The sequence below is a fragment of the Panthera uncia genome, chromosome E1, assembly GCF_023721935.1.
Source record: "Panthera uncia isolate 11264 chromosome E1, Puncia_PCG_1.0, whole genome shotgun sequence".
Lineage (NCBI taxonomy): Eukaryota > Metazoa > Chordata > Mammalia > Carnivora > Felidae > Panthera > Panthera uncia.
The window spans coordinates 4827392-4836532 of record NC_064814.1 but is presented as its reverse complement, the minus strand read 5'-3'; the positions used below and the strand labels follow the sequence as shown (position 1 = coordinate 4836532).

At 53.0% G+C, this 9141-nt stretch overlaps 1 long non-coding RNA gene across 1 annotated transcript; it reads left to right on the top strand.

Moving 5' to 3' along the window:
• Nucleotides 1-13: 13 nt before the first annotated feature.
• On the top strand, nt 14-5209 carry LOC125926322 (uncharacterized). The gene is made up of 3 exons (XR_007459076.1): nt 14-84; nt 181-284; nt 5136-5209. It is a non-coding gene; the product is annotated as an uncharacterized LOC125926322 (long non-coding RNA).
• Nucleotides 5210-9141: the final 3932 nt, after the last annotated feature.

Genomic DNA, 9141 nt, shown 5'->3' with positions numbered 1-9141 from the left:
TCCACAGCGCGGAGAGATCTAAGTGGGCTCCTGGGTGCGAGCTGAGCCACCGAACAACGGTCTGTGCTTCTCACCACCTCAGCGGTGGGTGGAACTGGGAGCCCTCGAAGCCCGCTGAGGGGGTGGGGGGTGGGGTGGCAGACAATCCAGACTTCTGGCTTCTTGGTTCTCGGGTTCCAGACAATGTCGCTGCCGGGCACAGAGTGAGATCCAGAGAAACACGCGTTCTAGTGGAAACAGACTTTCCGAATGGGTTTCCGGCCATCACCACGGTTTCGCATTAGGTAAGGTGGACAAACCACCCTCTCCTTTTAAAAGCCTCTGACTTTAGAGTTTATATGTCAGCTGACGGGATGCACGAGATCTTCCGTGCAGATAAAGTTGGTAAAAGATCATTCTCGGTAAAAGGTAAGATTGCGACGCTCCCGCAGATATGAAACGTGAACATGTGTTAAAGGTTTTATTCCACTCGTAAGCAAACCGGGCAATATTGATCTCAAAGAAGTGCAGGGGCACCTGGGTGGCTCAGTCGGTCGGGCGACCAACTCTTGATTTTGGCTCGGGTCGTGATCTCACAGTTGGTGAGTTCGAGCCGCCCCCACGTCGGGCTCTGCGCCGGTCGCTCGGAGCCTGCTTGGGATCTTCCCTGTCTCTCTTTTTCTCTGTCCGTCCCCCTCCGTTTGTACTCTCTCTGTCTCTCTCAAAATAATCAGCTTAAATAAAAATAAGCAAATACATAAAAGAGAAACGCAGAGGCACAAATTAAAACAGAGTAAGGATGGTTAACAATGATTGCAAATGGGGGCAAAACTGGTTTTTCCACAAAGAGGAGGAGCATCAGATAGACAGGACAGAATCTGCATGATTATCAACTCCCTGCAATTTACAGAGTTGTAAAATAGTTCAAAGACCGTGGGAGGCTGAAATCAGCTAAGCTGGAGAGAGGTCTTGTAGACAATGCGCCCTTTTCCGCTGACGCACGACAATGTTTCTGGAGTGCGTGTCCCTTGGAATCACTCCAGGATTAGAACTGTTGACCTCAACCTTTGGATCCTCTCTGCTGGAAGAGACTCTTGATGACTTAGAGGAATGCTGGGTTAAATGGAAAGAGGTCAGCTTCTTAGGAGCGGTGGGAAGCAGCATTCAATGCCCCAGTATATGTCCTGCCTTCTCTAATTCTATTTTCTGTACCAGGCCCACTCCAAACTTTTTTTTTTAAAACAGTCCAATTGAGATATGATTTATAGATAGTGTCTAGTTCATCCACTTAAGTGTACAATTCAATGGGTTTTAGTATATATATATATGTTTTTTAAATTTTTTATGTTTTATGTATATTTGAGAGAGAGAGTGAGAGAGACAGTGAGTGAGCAGGGGAGGGGCAGAGAGAGACAGACACAGAATCCGAAGCAGGCTCCAGGCTCCAAGCTGTCCGCACAGAGTCCGACGTGGGGCGCGAACCCAGGAACCGTGAGATCATGACCCGAGCCGAAGACGGACCCTTCACCGACTGAGCCACCCAGGTGCCCCCCAAAAATAGAGTTTTAACTCCTGAGCCTTTGTTGTCTGATGAAGGAGTTGATGATTGAGAGTGCCCTGGGCAAGCATTCACTCTTGCGCTAGATAGCCTCTCTTCCAGACACAATGTCCTACCTCCCGGGCGGTCACAGTCAGCGGTGTGCTCGTCTTGGAACACCGGGTCTGGATCAGGCAGCCTGTGGGGAGCCATCTGGACTACGGCGGTATTTGTGGAGGCGGCTAGAAAGGCCAGGTGGACCCTGATGGACCTCCACGACAACGTTTCTTTAGTCTCCGGGCGCAGGGACAGTATTTCCTGTTCTCCGGAGACTCACTATCAAAGAAGAATCTTCCTTCATTTCCTAAGATCATAGCCTACCCTTCCTTGGCACATGGGAGAGCGTCTAGCCTTCCCACGTTCTCTCCTCGTGGAGAAATTCATCTGGGGGGGGTGGGGGGGGGGAAGGTGAATGTGCCCTGCGGGCCCGGCGTCATGGTGACAAGCACTATCTGAAAGAAACGTGACCTGAGAGCATTTGTTTATTTCACACTTGGTGAGAGATCACCGTAGGGCAAGACACACAGGGCCTTCCCTGGGGGCACAGGGCAGGGTTGACCAGCCTGAGCGCAAAAAGGTTTCCCGGACAGTGCTCCCAACATGGCCAGTGAGGCCCCCAGAAAACACGGGACACGGACAGCGCCAAAGACAGTGCCAGGGCGGGGAGCGGGGGGGGCGGCGCCCGTGTGGCTCAGTCGGTTCAGCGTCAGACTTCGGCTCGGGTCACGATCTCATGGTTCGTGGGTTCGAGCCCCGCGTCGGGCTCCGTGCGGACAGCTCGGAACCCCGGGGCCCGCTTTGGTGCTCCGTCTCTCTGTCTCTCAAAAATAAATACACGTTAAAAAGGCAGCGCCAGGAAGGCTGAGGATGTGCTGTAAACGGGAAAACTCCGTGCTGCCCTCCGCCAGCCCAGAGAGGAGAGGCTGAGAGGTAACGGCCAACGGCCATCTGCAGCGTTAATCATCGCTGTGTAGAAGGTAGCTTTGTGGAGAGGCTTCTCTGGGTTGGCAGGAGACTGATCTTTGACGACAGTTCCCCAACACTGGGCCCAGTTGGTGCTGCAGACGTGCAGATAAAGTCCTGACCTCCTGGAGGCTGCCTGCCGGGCAGAGAGGCTGATGAGACTCTGATAAACAGACAGGGGTGGGTTCTGTGAAGGGAAAACATGGGGGGGGCGGGTGAGAGCTGTGGTCAGGGACAGCCTCTCGGGGGAGGGAGCAGGTGAAGGAAGGAGGCAGGCCACCAGGAAGATACGGGCAGACACCGGGCTGAGCCGAAGGGACAGGAACCCGAGACCCGGAGGAGTCGGAAGCTGCTTGGCACAGAAAGAGACCAAATGCCGGGCTGGGGCTGAGCCAACAGAGGGACGGGTGGGGGCGGGGGTGCAGCTAGAGTTGGGAAAATGGAATTCAAAACAAATCTCCCCACCCAAAACCCTCCGGGCAGAGATGCGCGAGAAAGAAAACACTTTCCCTGTTGAATAACCTGACACCAGGATTCAAAGGGGTTTTGTAGGCAATCCGCTAAGAGATAGCAAAGACAGAGAGAAACCCTGCCCTTGGATGCAGCCGAGAGAGAGCATGTTCACAACATAAACAGGGTCGAGTCCTCCGGTAAGAGGGCTTCGCAGCGCATCTGGCCCGTGGAGTTCATCCTAACTCCCCTCGGGGGGTCGGGGGAGACCATCTGTGTGGGCTCACTGGCTTTAAACAAAGCAAAATAAACTAGGCTCCTGGCCGCCCACAGAAACCGGGCGCTGGGGGTTCTATCTTCCTTGATCACATTTCAAAGAGATGCTTCCAGAGTCTTGGAGAAAGACCTTCCCAGGGCTGGCAAGAGGATTCTTTAGCCTTCAAAAGACTCACATACATTTCAAACAGGCAAAGAGTTTACATGTTTTCTAAAGCAAATGCCCTAAGACAAGGGAGGGGGAGAGGACTCTCTATCCTTAGTTTCCACAGGGGAATTATTTTTCCCTTGTATTTGCTCTTACCCTGGAAAAGCAAAGCATGTGGGTGTTGCAAGTCTCACCGAGAAGGTTCGGTTCATTCCGAGCTTGATGGACAGGCCCCGGGAGGACTGGAGCTGGACAGCCTTCTACAGGCTCACCCTGGGTGCTGGATGGCCACTGGGGCCCCCAGGCTCGGCCTGACCGCCGCAGCCAGGAGGGGACTTTGGAGCCTCCAGAAGGTGGAGAGAGATACTGATGTCTTTTTATGGTTTGGGCCAAGTAAACCAGGCAGATCTGCTTAACTGCAGCCCTCTTTTCGTCGCTCTGCCGGAGCCCTGAATTCCTGTGTAATGAGTGCCATGAGGTCATTACGGAACACATTCGGCATTCTTCCACTTTTCCTGGTCTTTTCTCTAGGACGCGCTCTCCCAAACGTTTCAAACTTCTCCCTACAAGGCGGAAATGAAGTAGAGAGTCGGGAAACAAAATCTGGGGAGCTATTTATGGGAAGAGAAAAGAAATAACGAATGAGGACAGTGGCACAGCAAAGTCGAGGAAGGTAGACAGTAATTCGTGCAGCCGCAGGGCGAGGCTTTGAATGTGCCCCGCTCCTGATAAAGCAAACAAAGAGAGAGGGCATTACCCACATCAGACCAAAACAAGTTGGTTTTTTTTTTTTCTTCTTCTTTTTTTCACGTTCTCCACCTGGATCCTTGGTGCTCCCCTCCTCCTTTATGTAACCGTCAGTAGAATATTCCAGCTAAACAAACAGGTCTCTGAAAAGAAGCAAACTGATGACAGGTTCTTTTATGCTTGTAGTGCCGAATCTTAAATAGACTTACACCCTGACAGCGCTCTGAAAAGTTTCCTCTCTGCCTGGCGGGCTGGGAGCTGACGTTTACGTGCGGAGATCAACTCACTCACCTGAATGTGTGTGACATTTCTGTTTGCTGTTTTTCTTGTTTGTTCTTTGGCTATCTGCTGTTGTTGTGTGTTTGTTGGAGAACACTCTCCCTATTTCCAAACCGCAGGCTGGTCAGAAACGAGGAGCTGATTGGATCTTTTCTGTGCCTCCACGGGAAGGTTTGTTTTGTTCTTGTTTTCATACCTTTGCAAGATCTTGGCTCTCGGAAAGGCACATGTGACTTCACGCCGTACATGATGCGTTTACCACGGAGACTTTTAGCACCTAACTGTGCAACTGCCTCCAGTAAAGGCAGCTGTTTGCCAGATCACATGATAAGAAGGACCTTCGGGTCACTTTGGGAATGCGAGTCTTTTAACCCTTGGGGAGTCCTCCCCCTTCTTGGGGTGGCCAGGCTGTTTTCCCGGAGGCTCATGGCTCTAACGGAGCCTCAATGGGTTCCACGGCCGGCAGGCTCCTTCTGGCGGCCAACGTAGAAGGCGTCGCATCTGCCTCACCGTCTCTCTCCTTACACCCTGCCTCGATTTAGCCGCATAACCTTGAGCAAATCACACATTAACGGTTATAAAGATAACAGCTCACAAAGGCACAGACTCTGTTCTAAGCAGTTACACATACTGTCTTATTCCTCATAACAACCTGATGAAGGTGGCAGTTAAAATCCCCGTTTTACCATTTTACAGATAAAGTGAAGGACAGTAGCTTCCCAGAGGCCACTCCGCTGGGAAGTTGCTCGGCCAGGATTCGGGCACCCGCACCACTCTGCCGTGTGGCCAAGGGCTTTGTGAAGATGTATACGTCGTCCGTAACATCAGCTAGTTGACCACGTGTCCTCCAAGGTCCCCACGAGCCCCGCAAGTGTCCGTGATGCTCAGTGGCTCAGTAGCGTGCGTGCAGAAGAGGAATTCTCCATGCTGGCTCTGTTCACGCCCCGGAACTTTCGCCAGCGGACGAGGGCAGAAACCACTGCCGGCGGGAGAAACCCAACGGGACTCATCTTCGTGGATAAGTCATTCATGGAGCTCTACTGTGTCGGACGGTCAGGGTCTCTTCCCCTATGTCGTCATTCACATACTAGATGACAATTCTTGTGTCAGGATGGAGCCCCGAAAGCTTCTGGAACCCGCTGGCTCCTGGGCTGTGGAACGAAATTAAAGTTAAGCCCTTCTGCACCCCAAGTGGAACTGGCTTCTCTGTCCTTTGCACTCGCATACGTCCTACCAAGATTTGATCAATGACGTTTATTACGTGTCTTACTGGCTCCTCCCTTGACAATACAGTGAGGGGGTTTTTGGGCCAGGGACCGCCGCTCATCTGTAGGTGTTTCCCTGGCACAATTGTTATTGCGTCATGGGCATTTAGCAAATGTGTGGCAAATCGAGGGAAGGCCAACAAAACAAATACACGATGACGTATGTAGTGTAAGCCCCGGCAGGCTTTTTTCCCTCTGTCTTTTTTTGTAATCCAAGCGCTTAATTTAAGCTTTACTTGCCAAGGCGCCCGCTTCAAAGAGCATCCACTTCTAAGACAGCTCTCTCGAATAAACACGATAAAGAGCCGGCTGTCCCCCCGCCGACAGCCAGCCCCGCACCCCCCACCCCCAGACTCCTCAGTTTTAGAGATCTTGGTTGATTTCAGTAACTGACCATCGAGGCTGCCTTTTCCTGTTCTCGTCCCACCCTTTATAAAGTCCTGCTGTTAACCTTTTAAAATCACTAGTAAAGCCTGGGCCCCCCAAACCCCAGGGCCCTACCCTCCACCCCAATAAAAGCAGAGCCCCCGGCCTGCGCACGCTCTCTCTCACTCTACGTGTGACCTCGGGTGTGGTGTGATTTCCGGGTCCTGTAAGTCACAGACCCTCTGTTTTTCACAATTTCCTGATGGTTGTTGCTGAAGGGCGTCTTGTGATCGGAGTAAGAACCCCCAGGGCTGGATCACTTGTCACATTGGTTTGGAAGGTGGAGAGTCTAAGGGAAGCTCTCTGGGGCTGAGCCTGGCATAAGACATTCTAAGACCCTTGTTTTTCGGCCCAGATGTCAGGATTAAATGTGATCAAGCAAGCACTCAGCCTAGTCCGGGAAAAGGGCTTGGGAAGAGAATGAACTCAAGCTCCTTGGGGTCTGTTATCATTATGGTGGACACCCAAAACGGCCTGCAAAATGGAAATTTCACATTAGTTATGTCGGTGGCCGAGGGCAGGCCGCCCCAAGATGGACCGCTTCGGCGTGAAGATTATTTTTGATTTCAAAGTAACCAAAACCCCGCAGATTCAGGAAACGCTCTTAATCTCCTGGTGCGCTCCCCCACCCCCCCACCCCCCAACGGACTGAAAAGAACTTAGACACAGGACCTGCTCCAGGGACAGAGCTGTCACCATAGGTAACTTCATTAGGATACCAACAGGGAGGCTAGACAGGGAGGAACCCCGCGAGGCCTGTTTGATCAAAGACCTCTCTGTCCCATTGTTCCCCACGGGCCCCGCAAACGTTTGTGCACCGAACGTTTACTGGTTTTCATCTTCCCGTGAGTGAGTCGAATCCCTTCCATTTGAGGTCCCAGATCGCAACCCACTCCTCCTTAGTTCAGGGTGAAAAATACACCCCCTGGCGGCTGTCTTTGGAATTTCTATGTCTGTGCGGATTCCCCACAGACTCGGTCTTCCTATCCCAAGACCCTTAACAAGCACTCACGAGAGAACAGCGGGCAAGCAGGGGTCTTCATCTAACGTACTTGTACAAGTGACAACCTAGGAGGATGTCCATGAAAGAGGAGAAGGGATCCCTGCCCGTTTTTGCACCCCTTTGGAGCCCTGCCTGTTAAGAAGAAAATGCCATTTCTCTAGACTCAAAATGCCAGCTTGTTTTTGCCTAATATTTGAATCTTTTTTTTTTAATTTTTTTTAACGTTTATTTATTTTTGAGACAGAGAGAGACAGAGCATGAATGGGGGAGGGGCAGAGAGAGAGGGAGACACAGAATCGGAAGCAGGCTCCAGGCTCCGAGCCATCAGCCCAGAGCCCGACGCGGGGCTCGAACCCACAGACCGTGAGATCGTGACCTGAGCCGACGTCGGACGCTCAACCGACTGAGCCACCCAGGCGCCCCCTAATAGTTGAATCTTGACTCACCTTCCTCTCAAGGTTCAAAGCTCAAAAACGAGGCCCTCAGACCTGTATCTTGAAAATGGGAAAGCTGGACTTCCTCCAAAGGCTCAGACGAGAAAGACCACCAGGGGGGTGGGAAGGGGAGGGGGTACCTCCTGCTTACTGAGCGTGGCAGCTGCAGCCGGGCCTGTCACCAGCATGCACCTTTTGGGGGATGGGAGCTTTGGGGAAAACTTGACGCACGTTCCCTAGGGGTTTGGAGTTCACACAGGTGACCACTGCATGACTGTTCACACTAGTGTGGCTCTTGTCTCCAGTCTAGGGGTTTCTGGAGGCGGGACTCTCAGTGGAGTGGCCCATGCCAATGGAATCTGAAAACACTGAGTCTGGGAACGAGGATGGGGGTGCTCCCGTGCCAGTCTCCCGTGGCCCCTGGACGGTGCACAAAAGCCTGGGCGTTTCCTGAATTTTCCTAAGAAGCACAAAGGTCAGAGGAAGGGCGGGCCCCGCGGGCTGTCCAGGTGGCCTCCAGACCAGACCGTGAGCCGGCACGGACAGGCTGGAAGCAAACAGAGCACCGTTTCGTGTCGCTACCCCGACCCACCGAGGCTCAGTGAAACCGCACGTAGATTCTTGTCCGAAGCGCACGCTGCCTGCCCCTCTGAGAGGACAGTTCTGTCCCGAGGCCCTTTCCTCAGCCAGCCTGGAGCGTTCGCCACTACCCTTCCCTTTGGGAAACCGAGGAGCCCAAAGTGCACGGTCCTTAGCACGCCAAGGGTAGGCCTTGAACTTCAGACCTCCCTGGTTGTCGCGACCCCACGGAACGGTGTCGGTCAGAGGCATTTGGGACAAAGGGCATTGCATACCACTTAAGAAGTGTGTTCTTCTAGGGAATTCACGAGAATAAGAGGGAGGTTTGCTGATAGTGAAGGCAGTTCCGGGTGAGTCGGGCCCTTCTGACCGCAGAGGGAAGGACCTTGGGGAGGACAATCGCCTCCGGGGATAACTGGGGGTGGGGGTGGGGGGGGCTGGGACAAAGCCGGTCCTCGGGAGTGCTGTGTGTTTATTGTTTCCTTCGAAGCAGCCACCTCATGCTTCTAGGTACCCGGTCACTTCCCTGACAGCCTCTTGAGGCCTTGGTTTCTGTTTGCATTTCCGGTGATTACAGTAAATCAATAATGTTAGATAAGAAAAAACAAGGAGATCTTCGAAGCTGTAAGACACCATAAAGTCTGTCATAAAAAACGAGTAGGTAACCACCTCAGGGATTACACCCAAAGCCACTCCAATGGACAAGCGTCACATGTCCTCCTGCTTTTCCTAGTGGGAAAAGCTGGTCTACGGAGGCCGGCCTGAAACCACCATTCCCCTCCCCCCCCCCCCCCCCCCCCCCCCCCGTAGGGATCTGGGTGCCGTCAGCCCCCCTCCCCCCACCCCAGCTGCTGCCCACGAGCCCACAGCCCCCACCCCCCTCACATCTGGCCTCCACCACCAGCCAGGGCACCGGAATTCAGTCCTGTCTCTAAATCCCATTTTCCACGGAAAGAAACCAGGGATGTCTGGACAAGCGGCCCATTAGGCTCCAG